A 19,531-nucleotide genomic window follows, 5' to 3' on the forward strand; every position below is an offset into this window, starting at 1 on the left:
TACACAGACACAAACACATAATGGATTATTTCAAACACACCTTGTGGGGTTATGGTGTTAGTTGGGTTAGTAGTAGCTCCAGTAGTAGAGTTGCTTGTGGTTAGAGGTGTTGTTGTAGAATTCCCATGTGTAGTTATGGGTGTGGTAGCATTTCCTGGTGTTGTGACGGATGGTGTTGTACTGTTACCTGATGTAGTTATGGGTGGTGTGGTTGCATTTCCTGGTGTTGTGGAAGATGGTGCTGTAGTGTTAGCGGGTGTGGTTGCATTTCCTGGTGTTGTGGAAGGTGGTGCTGTAGTGTTAGCTGGTGTAGTTACGGGTGGTGTGGTTGCATTTCCTGGTGTTGTGGAAGATGGTGCTGAAGTGTTAGCGGGTGTGGTTGCATTTCCTGGTGTTGTGGAAGGTGGTGCTGTAGTGTTAGCGGGTGTGGTTGCATTTCCTGGTGTTGTGGAAGGTGGTGCTGTAGTGTTAGCTGGCGTAGTTACGGGTGGTGTTGTTGCATTTCCTGGTGTTGTGGAAGATGGTGCTGTAGTGTTAGTGGGTGTGGTTGCATTTCCTGGTGTTGTGGAAGGTGGTGCTGTAGTGTTAGCTAGTGTAGTTATGGGTGGTGTGGTTGCATTTCCTGGTGTTGTGGAAGATGGTGCTGTAGTGTTAGCTGGTGTAGTTATGGGTGGTGTGGTTGCATTTCCTGGTGTTGTGGAAGGTGGTGCTGTAGTGTTAGCTGGTGTAGTTATGGGTGGTGTGGTTGCATTTCCTGGTGTTGTGGAAGATGGTGCTGTAGTGTTAGCGGGTGTGGTTGCATTTCCTGGTGTTGTGGAAGGTGGTGCTGTAGTGTTAGTGGGTGTGGTTGCATTTCCTGGTGTTGTGGAAGGTGGTGCTGTAGTGTTAGCTGGTGCAGTTATGGATGGTGTGGTTGCATTTCCTGATGTTGTGGAAGATGGTGCTGTAGTGTTAGCTGGTGTAGTTATGGGTGGTGTGGTTGCATTTCCTGGTGTTGTGGAAGATGGTGCTGTAGTGTTAGCGGGTGTGGTTGCATTTCCTGGTGTTGTGGAAGGTGGTGCTGTAGTGTTAGTGGGTGTGGTTGCATTTCCTGGTGTTGTGGAAGGTGGTGCTGTAGTGTTAGCTGGCGTAGTTACGGGCGGTGTGGTTGCATTTCCTGGTGTTGTGGAAGATGGTGCTGTAGTGTTAGTGGGTGTGGTTGCATTTCCTGGTGTTGTGGAAGGTGGTGCTGTAGTGTTAGCTAGTGGAGTTATGGGTGGTGTGGTTGCATTTCCTGGTGTTGTGGAAGATGGTGCTGTAGTGTTAGCGGGTGTGGTTGCATTTCCTGGTGTTGTGGAAGGTGGTGCTGTAGTGTTAGCTGGTGTAGTTATGGGTGGTGTGGTTGCATTTCCTGGTGTTGTGGAAGATGGTGCTGTAGTGTTAGCGGGTGTGGTTGCATTTCCTGGTGTTGTGGAAGATGGTGCTGTTGTGTTAGCTGGTGTAGTTATGGGTGGTGTGGTTGCATTTCCTTGTGTTGTGGAAGATGGTGCTGTAGTGTTAGCGGGTGTGGTTGCATTTCCTGGTGTTGTGGAAGATGGTGCTGTAGTGTTAGCTGGTATAGTTATGGGTGGTGTGGTTGCATTTCCTGGTGTTGTGAAGGATGGTTTTGTATTGTTACCTGATGTAGTTATGGGTGGTGTAGTTGCATTTCCTGGTGTAGTAATGGATGGTACTGTAGTGTTACCTAATGTAGTTATAGGTGGTATGGTTGCATTTCCTGGTGTTGTGAAGGATGGTGCTGTAATGTTAGCTGGTGTAGTTACAGATTGTGTGGTTGCATTTCCTGGTGTTGTGGAAGATGGTGCTGTATTGCTACCCGATGTAATTATAGGTGGTGTGGTTGCATTTCCTGGTGTTGAGATGGATGGTGCTGTAGTGTTCCCTGATGTAGTTATGGGTAGTGTGGTTGCATTTACTGGTGTTGAGATGGATGGTGCTGTAGTGTTCCCTGATGTAGTTATGTGTGGTGTGGTTGCATTTCCTGGTGTTGTGAAGGATGGCGATGTAGCATTAGCTGGTGTAGATATGGGTGGTGTGGTTGCATTTCCTGGTGTTGTGATGGATGGTGTTGTATTGTTACCAGATGTAATTATAGGTGGTGTGGTTGCATTTCCTGGTGTTGAGATGGATGGTGTTGTATTGTTACCCAGTGTAGTTATGGGTGGTGTGATTGCATTTCCTGGTGTTGTGATGGATGGTGTTGTATTGTTACCCGATGTTATTATAGGTGGTGTGGTTGCATTTCCTGGTGTTGAGATGGATGGTGTTGTATTATTACCCAGTGTAGTTATGGGTGGTGTGATTGCATTTGCTGGTGTTGTGATGGATGGTGTTGTATTGTTACCAGATGTAATTATAGGTGGTGTGGTTGCATTTCCTGGTGTTGAGATGGATGGTGTTGTATTGTTACCCAGTGTAGTTATGGGTGGTGTGGTTGCATTTGCTGGTTTTGTGATGGATGGTGCTGTAGTGTTCCCTGGTGTAATTACGGGTAGTGTGTTTGTGTTTCCTGGTGTTGAGATGGATGGTGTTGTATTGTTACCCAGTGTAGTTATGGGTGGTGTAGTTACATTTCCTGGTATTGTGGTGGATGGTGTTGTAGTGTTCCCTAGTGTAGTTATGGGTAGTGTGGTAGAATTTCCTGGTGTAAAGAATGGTGGTATTGCAGTGTTTCCTGTTATGGGTAATGTTGTTGCATTGCTTAGTGTTGTCATTGGAGACGTTGTGGTATTTCCTGGTGGTGTAACAGAAGGATATGTAGCATTATTACTACTACCATTATTGGAGCTGGCCGCAGTAGTCACAGATGCAGGTGGGGTTGTGGCATGTTCTGGTGTATTAACAGGAGCACTTGTGGTAATTCCTGTTGAAGTTGCAGGATGATTTGTAGTATTCCCTGGTATAGATACAGGTGTACTTTTGGAGCTGGCTGCAGTAGTCCCAGATGCAGGTGGGGTTGTGGCATGTTCTGGTGTATTAACAGGAGCACTTGTGGTAGTTCCTGTTGAAGTTGCAGGATGATTTGTAGTATTCCCTGGTACAGATACAGGTGTACTTTTGGAGCTGGCTGCAGTAGTCCCTGGGATTGTGGCATGTTCTGATGTATTAACAGGAGCAATTGTGGTAGTTCCTGTTGAAGTTGCAGGATGATTTGTAGAATTCCCTGATGTAGATACAGGTGTACTTTTGGAGCTGGCTGCAGTAGTCCGAGATGCAGGTGGGGTTGTGGCATGTTCTGATGTATTAACAGGAGCACTTGTGGTAGTTCCTGTTGAAGTTGCAGGATGATTTGTAGTATTCCCTGGTACAGATACAGGTGTACTTTTGGAGCTGGCTGCAGTAGTCCCAGATGCAGGTGGGGTTGTGGCATGTTCTGGTGTATTAACAGGAGCACTTGTGGTAGTTCCTGTTGAAGTTGCAGGATGATTTGTAGTATTCCCTGGTACAGATACAGGTGTACTTTTGGAGCTGGCTGCAGTAGTCCCTGGGATTGTGACATGTTCTGATGTATTAACAGGAGCAATTGTGGTAGTTCCTGTTGAAGTTGCAGGATGATTTGTAGAATTCCCTGATGTAGATACAGGTGTACTTTTGGAGCTGGCTGCAGTAGTCCGAGATGCAGGTGGGGTTGTGGCATGTTCTGATGTATTAACAGGAGCACTTGTGGTGTTTCCTGTTGAATTTACAGGATGATTTGTAGAATTCCCTGATGTAGATACAGGTGTACTTTTGGAGCTGGCTGCAGTAGTCCCAGATGCATGTGGGGTTGTGGCATGTTCTGGTGTATTAACAGGAGCACTTGTGGTAGTTCTTGTTGAAGTTGCAGGATGATTTGTAGTATTCCCTGGTACAGATACAGGTGTACTTTTGGAGCTGGCTGCAGTAGTCCCTGGGATTGTGGCATGTTCTGATGTATTAACAGGAGCAATTGTGGTAGTTCCTGTTGAAGTTGCAGGATGATTTGTAGAATTCCCTGATGTAGATACAAGTGTACTTTTGGAGCTGGCTGCAGTAGTCCGAGATGCAGGTGGGGTTGTGGCATGTTCTGATGTATTAACAGGAGCACTTGTGGTGTTTCCTGTTGAATTTACAGGATGATTTGTAGAATTCCCTGATGTAGGTACAGGTGTACTTGCGGAGCTGGCTGCAGTAGTACTAGTTACAGGTGGAGTTGTGAAATTCTCTGTAGATAATGAAGAGATTGTGTTTGTTAGTGCTATATTAAGTGTTGTTGACCACAATAAAACATCATCAGAAAAATAAAACTTTAAATGCATTTTTAGGATGATTGTACACCCAGCCTCACTTCATTAAACACATGGCAATGAAACCAGTATAAACAACAACATTTTAACTAAGAAATAATTTGATTATAAAACAAGCAATAGGAGAATCTAAGCAATGCAGATGTATTTTGGTATACTATTTTCAAAAGGACATGCAAAGCTTGAATCTCTGTCTGACCACAGACTAAAATGCTTATACTAACATTTGATGACTAAATGACTTCATGTTCATTTTTCTCCTTCAAGTTTGATAAACTCTGGTAGGCATGATAGATATATTTGTGTGGTTAGATTTGTTGGGAGTGTGGAGCAGCCCTGCTGAAACAAACAGCATCAAACCAGCATGGACCAGCATTGGAATTATGCTGGTCTATGCTGGTTTAGCTGGTGGTCACCAGCATACCAGCACCAAAACACAACATATGCTGGTTTTGATGGTATGACCAGCATGGAATGTTGGTGCTAATGCTGGTTTGGTGCTGGTTTAGCTGGTGCTAATGCTGGTTTGGTGCTGGTTTACCTGGTGCTGGTTTGATGCTGGTTTAGCTGGGGTTCACTAGCAAACCAGCACCAAAACACAACATATACTGGTCTTAATGATATGCTGTTTTTTTCAGCAGGGAGGTGTGGTGATGTTGAAAGTTGGAACAGAGATAAGGCTAACATGCTAGTTTTGGCTAACAGAGAGACAGCATATGTGTGGTAGATAAGGGGCCATCTTTGTTACTTGAATTATGATTGACCTTGCCAATGTTTTACTGGAGGAAGTTAAAGTTGTCTTACCGCCGGTAGAGGTTACATTGTTTGTTGTAGAATTACTGGTGTTTGATGAGTCTGTGCTAATAGTCGTGTTTGTAACTGTTGATATTTGAGGATTTGTGGTAGTTGAATATGTGATAGTTTTTCTCATCGTCATAGATGTGGATGTGGTGGGAGTTACATTTGGGAATATTACAGCTGTAAAAACACAGACAAAATTTGTCAGGCACTGCATGATACAACAAATTCAAACAATCTTAGAACAAACATCTCAATCTTCAGTGTGATTGTTAATTTCCTACAATCAGTATAAGGGATTTAGCAACTAATGGTGCTGTATTATCTAAAACAAAAACTCTTTAAAGTATGCATCATATCCCGGAAGTAATTTCATTATTTTCCAAGCACAAACAGTGATATGGATATGGCACCTGCAGCCAATGGAAAGTGTTCTTGCCTAGCAACCAAAGCTCACGTGAATGAAAAACTACAAAAAATAAATAAATCCAAAATACACACATACACAGCTGTCAGGCACAGTTTTGATGTTGTTTGCTTTTGATTTTACTCATAAAACACTGACACACAGAGAGAAAAATGATATGTAGAAATTGAACACTGCTTGGTTGTTTGCATAATTGCCCAGTTATTTGTTTATTACCATTTTCTCACACACAAACACATAAATCGCACATAGGACTCAGATTACCCCAGCTGATTCAGTTTACTATGCAACCCTGTCAATTTATTCAAGTGTTGTTTAAAAAGTAAAATCACATGTTTGCACTAACACATAATCAGATTTAAAGAATGAGTATGTGGCGTGATTTCCAGGAGCTCTGAGATTTGTCCCGAACCCAGAGTACCCCCCTCCTTGACTGGGATAAGTACCAGCCGAGAGTGAGAAGATCGTGTGGCGGAGGGATGCTGCAAAACTGCCACGAGACAAGATGTGAGGTTCTATTAACCTTTTCTGGGACTTGGATTACATGACTGGCTTCTCACGAACTTTGTTAAATAAACATGATTGAATCTATTGTAAACATTACTATTTGCTCTAACACATTTCTTTATTTAGGCAGCATAAAATAATTGTAACACAATATCATGGCAATGCATTTTAAGAGGTCAATAAATCAAATTATTCTTTTTGTACTATATGTTTTTGTTCCCATGAGGTTGGGGCTTAATTATAATTAAAGCTATTTCTAATAATCGATTTTGTATTATTTACATTGTTTAAATTTATACAAAAAGCAGTTTACTTGTTAACTGTTTACCCATAAAGTCTTCTTTTTATAGGAACCACACGAGGCACTATGTGACATTTTCTGCAAGGTTTGTTCAACCAAAAAAAAAAAAACACACACTAGAACTATAAATTCTGACTAATTCAGAGCTTCCTATATATACGTCGCTTCCAGATATGTGTTTTTTTTTTTGCACAAACCTCATTGGTTTTAATGAATGCACCATGTGCGATTGAGAACAAGCACACGTGGGGTTGCAGGGACACTCAGGGTGATTAGCTTACTACTTGCTAATCCTTTCCAGACATAGACAAGATGAGTGGGTTACATCAGGTTCAGTTTCAGCTCACAGCGCACACACGGTAAACTATGCCAGACTGAGAATGTTTAGGTCAAAGTGCAAATTCAGTCTTCACCGCTGACCAAAGAGGTCAGGTCAGACCTGGGCTTACTGGAATTGTCAGTTTAATCAAATTTAAATGGGCAGGACAGGAAAGATTCAGATTCGTGTGGGGTTTTTTTTGTTAACTTAAACAATAAAATACTTCAAATGGTTCATAACTTCTCTCAGTGGATATTATTTTGAATAATATGTGGATATCTGGGTATTCAAAATTTGGATGTTTAAATTCATGTTTAAATTAGAAATTATATTTAACATAATTAAAGCAATCCAAATAACAGTGGATTAATATGTATTTGAACTGAAATGATATGTTTGTGATTTTTTTAAGCTTGTTTAGAGATTGACCAGTTGTTAATATTGTGATAAATCAAATTCAGCAGACAGACGGGAACCAATGAGATGGTAAGTTATTGACTTTATTTGAATATCCCAAATATACTGTATGTCTAGGATGAGTAAATTATAATCAAGAAAAATAATAATAACTATTTCTTTATCAAATTAAAATTATTTAAGCATAAATATAACCTGGTATGGTCCAAAACACTGACAAAATTCTCATACAGAAGCAGTGGTGAGGCTGCAGAAGGGCCAGGGTGGCACTGGCCCACTCAGATTGATGGCTGACCCACCCAGTTAGAAGCAGAGGAAATCACACATAAATGATAATAATCTCTTTAATAATAATCCCTCAAATATGCATCATTCAGGAATAAATAACTAAATAGAAAGTTATCATTGGCATGTTTCTAAACTTTTCAAATGTTGAAATTCAAGCCATTTTAAACAGCACGCAAACACAAAATCTCTACGCACTTGACAAGACACATACATGCTAAATTATCTCTAAATACCAGAGTTGTGGCAAGTATTCTCATAAAAACAGTCAGTTATTTCTTAAAGTGAACGCAAACATTTCAGACAAATAATCAGATGTGTGTGTCTGTATATGGATCCATGCTTATTCGGTCTTAAAGGGGCAATACCCTGGTTTCTGGTTTTGCAAACCTGTATAAATGTCTTTTTTCTGATGAACACAAAGGAAGATATTTAGAAAAATGTTTGTGAGCAAATCGATCATGGGCCCCACTTCCATAGTGTGAAAAAATAATACTTCGGAAATGAACGGGGCTCATTAACGGATTGGTTACAAACATTTCTCAAAATATCTTTCTTCGTTTTCATCAAAATTAAGACATTTCTACAGGTTTGTAACCAGTGGTGTAGCGTCTGGCGTGCAGGGTATGCACGTGCAAATGGGCCCGGGCCAATAGGGGGCCCGACCTTGGGCCCGCCCCAGCTTTTAATAAAACATTTTTTTTCAATGTAATTTTTATTTGTGGCAGCAATAAATATATTTTGTATGCATATCATGTGTAGTGATTTCTTATTTCTCCGTAATGTCTAATTTCTCCATCATTTCTTGTTTGCGTTTATAATTATTTTTGCACTCTGCAGCTGCTGTAGACTACTACGCCATCATTTTTTTACATGACGCATCGCCACGCCAAAAAAAAAGAAAACACAGTGTGGGAGGTTACTTTAGCGGCTATCTACATGAACATTAAGGATGGACAAATATAAACATAAAATGGGGCCTCAAAGAGAAAAGAGAATGCCGAGAAGTTAGTCACGAGTCTAAAACTACCCAAAACATTTTGTTTTTCTTTATTTAAATCTACCCTTTAAAGTAAAAAAGTAAAGTAAAAATATTTGACTACCTTATTTTAAAGGTATATGTTGTTAACAGACCTGCGCGCCGCAGTTAACAGTAGTGGTGTAATGGAGCGCAGTTGATCCGTGATCCGTACGGATCACGACCCACGGTTCGGCTCACATGTGATTCGTGGATTAATACGCAAATTTAAATAGAGAAAGTTTATCATTTGTAATCGTTTCAAAGGTTTGCAAATGTTACGTTAACATTCAAGTGTAGTGGTGTAACGGATCGCAGTTGATCCGTGATCTGTACGGATCAGGCCCACGGTTCGGCTCGCATGTGATTCGCGGATTAATACGCAAATTTAAATAGGGAAAGTTAATCATTTGTAAGGGTTTCAAAGGTTTGCAAATGTTAACATTCAAGTGATTTTAATCCGTTTAACCACAAAAAGGCGCTAAAGTGAGCAGTTTACGCACAAACGCACGTGCGGTTGAATGAGTCCGGTCCAACGTGATCATCCTTCAACCATCAGAACTCTTGATGTGTAAACTTCAGAGAGTTGCGCCACTCTCTCTCATACTGTAGTGTTTCAAAATACATTTGGCTAATAGAGCAATGAAAAACAACATAACGTTTTTATGTGGGACGACTGTGATGCTGCACCGTTTGTAATTTGCCCTCTGTCTGTGTGTGTGCGCTCGTTTAAGGGGACTACGTAGTGCACAAATGGAGAGATATGCAGTCTGTGCATATTTCTTAAAGAGACAGTAACCTACTTAAGTCTGTGTCATTAATGTTAATCAAACAACCCAAGACAAAGAGAACATCACTTCTGAAGCTTTAAAAAAATAATAATTACATTTAATTAATACAATAAATGCAGTGTTATTATTCATTTCTGTACCTAATGATTTTAGACCTTACTTAATGTGCAACTTTGTTATTTTTGTTTTATTATGTTTGATCCGAAAAATGATCCGATCCATGCCTCAAAAACCGTAATGTGATCCGAACCGTGAGTTTTGTGATCTGTTGCACCCCTAGTTAACAGTGCCAATGGGCAAGGTTGGGGGGGGGCTTTGGCTTAAGGGGGCCCGCAATTTTTTTTTGCATATGGGCCAGGGACTCATTTGCTACGCCACTGTTTGTAACAACATGAAAGTGGGAGCCCTTCAAGAGCTTGTTGTGTTCAGGTGATTTGTTGTCGGAAGGAAAAGAGTATTCCATCATCAAACTTGGGTGTGTCTTGGAAAAATGTTATTTAACACTATAACCCTCATGCTAGACCAACAAAAGGAAGGAAAAATGCAGATGCTTACTAATACTTATGTTGACACTGTAAATATCTAAAAATATTCCAAAACAATTTCCAACACTTACACCGAAATCTACCAGTACTGCTGCCATATACATGAAATAACACATTCAGCCTGACCCTATCTACCGCATATCACCAAAACATTTTCTCACTGTATCTAGGCGAATGTAGGTGACCCTTTTTTTACTCAAAATATGAATTGTCACCAAAAGGTGGGGAGTTTGCATCTCTGTTGGATCAAATCAAATAATGGGTTATCGTCAAAGGTCAATTAGGTTCATGAATATTAGTTATCTGAATAAAGAGTACTTGGCTTTAGAAAGAGCTCATTGTTGGGTTTCCCCTAGATTTTAAACTACATGTTGACAGTAACCGGTCATTCAGGCAGACTGATGCTTCTATTCTGTTACCAGAGCAGCCAATGTCTCAACACCCTCTCCTCTAACCAAAGCCCCCCATTACTGTGTACAGTAGGACCTCTATTTCTAAACTAATGGGTGTGTGTGTGTGTGTGGCAGGTGTAATAAAATGACCTTGAAGCTTGTCTCACTCCCTTGCATACAAAACAAACTTACCAGATTTATCATACAGCATTTTAATTTTATGATAATATTTGTTCATTAAACATCATAAAAGATGTGCAGGTTTTATATTGAATGCAAACATACTTCCTTAGACACTCATAGAGAGTGTGTGAAACCTGGGGGTTGACGGGCAAATCTCTTATGTCCTTAAGCTGAAGTCTTCTGCTGCTATGGATCATTACTTCAAAGGAGCAAACTTGACGCCAGGCACAAGGAAAATCCTGACAACTGTGAGCCGATTTCACTTCCACCTCCCACAGACACGTCATCCCACAGATAAACACACACTCACACCCAAACTACCATCTATCATGCTGGCTCTCTAAAATACACAAACACACCCATGCTCATTTTCTCTTTCTCATAAAACCCCATGCAGGCCATGCGTCACTTGAACTCTGATGTTCTGATTAATGCATGTTTAATAATATTATCCATTCATATTGACAGATAAATCAAATCCACTCATATTGATGGCTAAATTAAATCCATTCATATTGATGGCTAAATTAAATCCATTCATATCGATGGCAAAATTAAATCCATTCATATCGATGGCAAATTTAAATTCTTGTGTTTATTTTAATTTTACATAAGAGTTTTTTTAATTAAAGTCAACGCCAAGCTGTTTGTGTGACTCGTGCATATACCATCTTATGTAATATAATATTTAATTCTCATTTTAAATCTAATTGATGTTTTACTTATTACATGAATGTAATGTATACTATTACTTAGATTTAGGAGCGAATCATGTTCCTGTTTTAGGTCAAATGTTTAAGTATTGACGCAAATACAACAGTGCTTGAACAAAATCAAGCATTGTTTTAAGCTAAAGCAGAACTGTAAATAATGTTTGTAATTTAAAAAATGTATTTATCTATTCAGATCATTGTCAGAAGAATGCTTACCAATAAATGTGAAAGAAATGACATTTGCAACTTCCGTGTTATTACAGCAAAGGTGTTAAGTGAACACTCCATCAGCCTGTACATAATGTTATGAATTGCACATACATATAGAGCAACCAAAGTTTGGCCTGGCAAGTACTTTTGTATAAAATTTTGTAAAAAATGGTACTTTGTATGAACAGTGGTACAAGCCAAAAATACCCAAACTTGTCTTGTAGCCAGTGGCGTAGCGTCTGGGCATGCAGGGTATGCATGTGCAAATGGGTCCAGGCCAATAGGGGGCCCGGCCCTGGGCCCGCCCCAGCTTTTAATTAAATTTGTTTTCAATTTACTTCTTATTTGTGGGTGCAATAAATATATTTTTGTATGCATATCATGTGAAGGGATTTCTTATTTCTTTATAGTGTCTAATTTCTCCGTCATTTCTTGTTTGCGTAAATTGCCATAATTACTATGCCATAATTTTTTTACATGACGCATCAAAAAAAAGAAAACACAGTGTGAGAGGTTATTAAAGCGGCTATCTACGTGAACATTACGGATGGACAAATATAAACATAAAAGTGGGGCCTTAAAGAGAAAAGAGAAGGTGGAGAAGTCAAAAACTACCCAAAACATTTTGTTTTTCTTTATTTAAATCTACCCTTTAAAGTAAAAAAGTAACGTAAAAATATTTGACTACCTTATTAAAAGTATATGTTGTTAACAGACCTGCGCGCCACAATTAACAGTGCCAATGGGCAAGGTTGGGGGGGGGCTTTGGCTTAAGGGGGCCCGTAAATTTTTTTTGCATATGGGCCCAGGACTGACTTGCTACGCCACTGCTTGTAGCCTATACAAACTTGTGTGTGTTCCACTGCTTGTTCAGTATTTAGCTACCGTCCCTAACTTTTTTTCTTGGCCATGAAGTTGTTGTTCTTCTATCTTATCTTTCATTGTTCTTTTTCATAGCAGTAACATACTTTCCCACTCAACCTGTTCCTCCTATAGCACGGCCTTATTGGCATTGATATTATCACCATGAAGTGACTTCTGTTTAGAGCTCCTGATGTTCCTCAACCAGTTGAGAATCTAAACTAAACCTTCAATTTTCTCCCTGCATCCTAAACACAGCACAGAATTCAGGGTATGGTGTGCATCAAGTCATCTAACTGTAGGTTTGGGAAGGCCCACACAATGAAAGGACCGGGCGAATAAGGGTCCTAGGCCGTATGAAAAATGATCAAAATATGTACCCCAGCTTTCACAGTGGCAGTAACATTTAAAGGTTATGTTCCTGATCCTATTTTTCAAACTTTAGTTTGTGTGTAATGTTGCTGTTAGAGCATAAATAATACCTGTAAAATTATAAAGCTCAAAGTTCACTGCCAAGCAATATATTTTCTTTAACAGACCTTTCAAAGCCTACAGTGACTGGCTGGTTTGGACTACAGTCCTCTACTTCCTGGTTGAATGATGTCGAAGCAATAGGGTTTGACTAAACTCCACCCACAGGAATACGTCAGTCACCAGCTAAGCTCAAAAGGCTCTTGCTATGCTAAGCAGCTGTCGAATCACAACATACTAAACAAACTACACAATCAGAACTCGATACGTATTTCTGAAGGAGGGACTTCATAGAACAAGGAAGACATCAGCACGTTTTTAGGGCAGTGAAAACAGCGCTATAAAGTTAAGTAAATTGTGTGAAAAATACCACGTTTTTTACACGTGAATCATGAATACATGTTGTATTGCATACCATAAACACAATCATAGCTTCAAAAACACAGGAAGAATGGGACCTTTAAAAGTGCACCTATTTCATTGTTTACTTTTGCATATCGTTAACATGTACTAATACACACTTACACACCAAAGGAAATTTATAAACGTGAATTGAATGATAGTTGCTCTTTAAAATGTCCTAATATGTACTATTAGGATACATTTGGTACTGATATGTACCTCTGAGGTACTTATATAAACTCTTTAGGTCCAAAGCTGTACTTTTTGCCCTAGTGACAGCTGGGGTATATATTTGACTGTTTTTCTGGCAGTGTAGGAAACAGAATAATATTTAATGCTTGACTAGGCTGTTTTGGCCTAACCATCCAGAACATCCAAGACGAATCAAAGTTCTCCTCCTATTACCTTTATTTTACCTTTACCAGACTCATTCTTTGTCACTAATATTGGTTAATATTGCCATTGAGAGACCCATTATGATGATATATACTCTCTCTTGATTATAAAGGCTTACTAAGCTCTAAAGTGCCCTTAGATAACAGATGGTTCCCATGAGCAGCACTCCTGCTCCAGGACCCACAAGAACAACTTACACTCTATCATATCCAATTAAAGAACAGCCAGCGTATGCTGTCCAATTAAAGACGGGAGATTTACTGCCTCTAATCCAGCAGAACATTAGAAACAGACAGGGTAAAGCACCACATAAAGAGTTTTTCAAAACTAAAAAAGCTGAATAAACTTTAACGCTTCAGAGGTTCAGAACCTTACAGATGATTTTTTAATTAATTAACTATATTGCTGTATAGATCTTCTTTATCCCACAAATACACAGATTAGCATGCTTGGATTACAGCACTCTCTATAACAAAGGCTAACAAGCCCCTTACTTTACAATCCTCCCAGATCCGGCCCACATATCTGTAGCTCCACGACCTTTGCCCAACTCTGCTGTCTATATGTGTGTTTTAGGGTCCAGAACTGAACTCAACAAATCAGTCATACACGCATAAAACTCTGGGCATAGAGTTGTTAGTAAACCACATTAAAATCCCATTAGAATTGTATAGCCTTTATAGCCTCCATCATTACTGACACATTTAGATAAAGCAAAGATAAAATATTTCTCTCTCACACGCACAAACGCGCGCACACACACTTCCTCTCTTTCTTTTATGTCATCTGACTTGCCATCTTGTATTTGCTAATTTCTCACATAAATCCTATGACTTTACTGCAATCCTACCATCTTGTCATTCTGTATTTCACTCTGTTTCTATATTTAGGGGTCCAGTGATGTGGCACAGCTTGACCCCGGTGCCAGACTGAACAACAGGACATCTCCTCGGGTTATTACTCCAGTCTTTACACACATTTGGGTAAGGCTTACTTTATTAGAAACACAAACAGCCCTGAGGCTGACATTCATGTGATGTGTGTCCTTTCGCACATTAAATGACATTCATGCAGTTTAAACAGAACTGCTTCCTGATTTCAAACAGAAGGTGACTTTATTAACTCACTCCTTAACTACATCTACCATTTAACGCTATGGAGTTTGAAAGACATGATTGATTTTACCATATCGGAGAGTCAAATCAGTGAGTATCAAATGACTGCTCTTGTTAAACACTGTCATAACATTCAATGCGGCTATACAAATGCAATTTTCCTCATAAAATGATATGTGATACTCATAGGGTACTAAACTCAAAAGAACGTGACGTTTACAATTCCCAAGTGCTGACTCGCATGAATGAACTTTTGGGAGTCTCAAAGTCATGCGTGAATGTGTGTGATACAGTGAGTAACTCAAGACTAACCCTCACAACAAATGAAATGGCAACATTTTAAATTGAGTGTAAACAGAAAAAATACGTTTTTTTGCAAGTAAATCCTTCATTGGCACTTTTTATGTTTATTGTTCACAATTATAAACAAACTTAAAATTGTTATTAAACTCCTCATGCCTTGTAATATGTACGTATTGCACAACACAATTTCATGAGACTTTGTGTGATAGTGTAGCATATAAATAAATAACATGTTTTAAAATTAATTCAAATATAGTAATGTTCCTAATCTCATTTGATAAATACACTAGTCAACATTTGAAGTGGATAAAATCCTCACATAAAAGTTTTCTGAATAATTGATTCATTATCCTTTGTTGTTTTAGGATAACTTTGATTAACATTTTTGATCCACTTCAAATGTTGACTAGTTGCGTTCCCACAAAACACACAAAAATGTTCAACAATGTATAGCCTACTTTGAATACATTGTAAGATGCTTTTTTATAAAAGCGTCTGCATAAATGTAAGTAAATAGCCTATAGTACCCTTAAAATATTTAGGATAAGTATGAGAAGCGCATTGAGCCCAAACGAGCAGTAAAAGAGATTAGGTACTTATATTGTATTGAGAAAAGGACACTGAAGCTCACAATAGTTTCTAGGTAGTAAACTTACAACGTTTTGGGACAATTTAACTTGTAAAAAACGTCGACCAAGGTGCCTTATACAAGAGATAGTGTATGTACACAGCAAGACATGTCGTATTTCATTCCGCCTAATTTCCGTGTACAAATGTACCTCGCGTTTGTTTGCTGTAGCCTATGCAAAAATCTTACAAACTTCTCCTCAGATATTAACTTTATATGATAGGCTATAAAAAACTTTGCGGGTTTGTCCAAAGCACGAGACTGTCCATGGTCCTTAAACAAACGGACGGCATACTTAAGTCAAATGAAAATATGCGAATTAGTCTTTAGAAAGAAAACTAATAGTTATCTTTCATATATATTATTAGTTTATATCCAAAATAAACTTATCAGCACACACAAACAGATGCGGATTAAATAGGAATAAAGGCTTACCTAAAGTTGAGATGAATATAAATAGCAACTGTCGATGCGTCAATAACATTATTTATCCCTTAAGTGACGTTCATAAAATCCGAATCAGAAGATGTTTCAGTAATGCCTGTATGCTACAGCGTTTATTGTCCCGTAACTCTTTCAGATGTTTATTAAGCAGTGGGCATTGAGACAGATCCGCTACAGGTGGTTTCTAAGAGTCCTTCATAGTCATCCAGTTAAATAGCCTACGCCTCCAAGAGGGAGGATACCTACACGAGTTTGTGAAATAATACAGGTTAAACCGATGTTTAAAATATGTCGAACTTACTATTACTTTAATTTTTAGATTATGTTTATTGCTTCCAATACTTATTTTTCATGCTAGTAATGTACTAAACAAATAGGCCTATGATAAATATTAATAGTCCTCTGTAACCTTTAAAGAGGAAAGTTACAAATTGCATTGGTTAATGAATACTTTTTGATTCCTTTGATTCTGAAGTTGCTGAATTAAACGTTATAAATGTATATTAAAGAACATAATTATGTAATGGACAAAGTCAACAAATATTACATAACTGCTATAGTTGTTAATAAAGAGTATGGTTGAAATAGGAAAGAATACAAGAGAAAGCAATCATACTAAAAGTATGTAAAAGTAAAGGATATTTGGTTTAACGCCATGGATTTGTTGAGTGTTGAAAATCTAGGCAATGGTTAACTTTCTATTCTTATACTTTCTAATTTAGATTTAGTTTGGAGCTGCTTTGGGTTTCACTGTATTTGCATAATGTTTTTAGCATTTGCATAAATGCGCAGGTTTTTTGGCTTTTGATGTGGATGATATTAAAATCAAACTAGATCTAATCCTATTTATATTGAAAACCAGAATAACGTTAAACATACATTTGAGCCAATTCTAAATATGACACATATGACAAAGCAATTCTATATATGGGTGGTATGCGTAAACTGCAATGGGCAATCTAAGTGAATGTTATTGCTGTCAGAATGTACATTTGAAATTACTGGGGGGCAATTTTCTTAAGTGTATAATAGACCGACAGAAACTTTAAAATCATGTATAAAGCTCTTGAAATATCAATTAAAATATAACCTTATAAACATGGCAGGAGAACCAGAGCAACCATATAAAGGAAGAAGATATTTTATTACACCGGTATTTTATGGTCATACTGTTAACATTGCCAACATTCATAGCATTGCGGTAAAATAAAAATTTCCCCTTAAATGTGGAAAAAACAACAAAATTGATTTGTATGATGTCATTTAAAATCATGTGCAAAATAGCATCTACATAGATGCCACTTACACTTATACATTTTTATAATGATGTGTGTTCCACAGAAACTAAACCTAAAACTTTTACACTGCAAATGCTGCTAACGATTTAACAATTGACCATATTGGAGTGCTATTAAGAGTGCATGCACAGTTATAAAAGCCAGCTAAAAAACTTCCTGTCACTCTTTGGTATGTTGGTATCTTTAATATACTGAGGAAGCTTAAACAGCATCAGTAGTGTAATATTTAATTTATAATCAAAATGTTAAATAGTCATGCCTACTAATTTATTTGTTCGAACTAGCTGACACTTCACCGGAAATGCTTGAGCTGTCTTATCGAAAACCATGAAGTAAGTATATACAGTAGTCAATTGAGCAACAGGTAACACATTATTATTGAGTCTCATTGACAGAAGGTCAGTCAGAACAAGGTATTGTAAAACTTTCTAAATTTGTACCAAATGGTTGAGGAATTAACTCATGCAGTATTTATGACTAAGAGGAAAATCACATAAATGTACTTTATAAGGGTCTAAAAAGATTCCTGATTTGAACTACTGTAGTATCCAATGTTGCCTAATGTTTGCAGACCTCGAAATGAAGCATAAATAACTTCAAGAGCAAATATGAGAAATTGAAATATGGAAAGTTAGAAAATAACTTAACAGGGAGAAGGACGTCACACTTTTATTGGTCATAAATAACTAAAAAGAACATTCACAACTAGGGTGGGAATCTTCTCATATCAGCAATGAAAACTACCTGTTTGATACTGAGAAGAATGTCTTGACACTTCAGTGCTTAAACTCTTCTCTGTATATCTCACTTTTACGGACGCTCCCTTCCTTCTTATCACACTGGAAAATGCGTGGATGGCCAAGGACAGTATGACAACACAGAGCTTTTGTTTTACTTGCAGTGATAAAAAGGACAACTGTGAGGACTCCAAGCTCATATTCTCCAGAATTATCCAAGCAGATAAAATTTTGCCATGCCAAGACTTGGTGTCGGCTAGCAAGAGCCAATGCCAAAACAGCCACAGCAAAATGTCAGGAAACTAACATCGTTGCCACTTCTGTTGCTACTTATGATAAGAAAATATACACAAAGGGGCAGTCACAGTACACTTGTCGTTCTATTGACTTCCATTCAAACGCATGTTACTGGAAACACAAGCTCGTGCGAAGATATTTCACTGCGTACTAAAGTTCAAGTCTAGCGAACTCTGAGCTGTGAATTTGTATCTTGTGGAGACACAATGTAGCTGTTACTGGGGCAGTACCCTTTAAAAAGGTCCTAATATGTAACAGTACAGATATGTATACATTTGGTAGAAGTATGTACCTTTGAGATACTAATATGTATCTTTAATAAGCTTTGTTGGGTACGAACATGGTACTAATATGAACCAGTGGCGGCGGTGACTTCTTTTTTTGAGGGCGCACGATGCGAAGTTCGTCACAACATGTATGTAGCCCGTCATGTGTGTGGTTCGTCATTTCGAAATATGTGTTCGGTGCGTCGAGTGAACCTATGTGCATCACGTGTCTTGTCAAAATAAGTGCCTGCTGCAGACGCGTAGGGTTTATGATAAAAGAGACGCTCGCGTTTGCCAGATACTCGCATAATCTCATGAGTAATCAGAGTTTACTGTTAAGGGAGTGTCTTGCGTATATTTTGTGAATGTGAGCATCTCTTTTATCATGAACGGTTTTGACGTGTGTGCCGCAGGCACTTATTTTGACAAAACACTTGATGCACATGGATCACATGACGCAACAAATACATATTTTGAAAACACGAGCAACACGCTTGACCATCCAAACACTTATCCAAACACTTGACAGTCATGAGCCGCCACTGATATGAACTCCTTAGGTACACCTGTACTTTTTGAAAGAGTACAGCCCAAGTGACAGCTGGGACACATATTCTGACAATTTTTTCTGACACTGCATGTGACTAGTAGAAAACCGGTATGTCACGGGCATGGCCTTTCTCTATACTTAAAAAGTAAATATGGATGAAGGGCACCCCGCCCATATTTACAGTAAACATATTTGTCAAGGTAAACAGTGACTTAAAATTCCACATAGTGATTTATATTACATATAATCTATCAAAACATCATGCGTCAAAACATTGTAGCTGAGTGTTCCTGGTGTAATCTTCTTTCCCCTTTAACACACACCCCACATGCTATATTTGAAGCATTTTGTGTCATGTACTGTAGGAGGCCTGCTGTGTTTTTTTAATGCTGTGGATGGTCATCAGTGTTGGGTGTAACTAGTTACAAAGTAACTAGTTACTGTAATAATATTACTTTTTTCAGTAACTAGTAGTGTAAGGCATTACCCGTCTGAAAATGGTAATATTATTACAGTTTTCCCGAGCTAGTTACTTTAGTTACATTCGCCAGTA

Source organism: Paramisgurnus dabryanus, chromosome 3 (assembly GCF_030506205.2).
Source record: "Paramisgurnus dabryanus chromosome 3, PD_genome_1.1, whole genome shotgun sequence".
NCBI lineage: Eukaryota > Metazoa > Chordata > Actinopteri > Cypriniformes > Cobitidae > Paramisgurnus > Paramisgurnus dabryanus.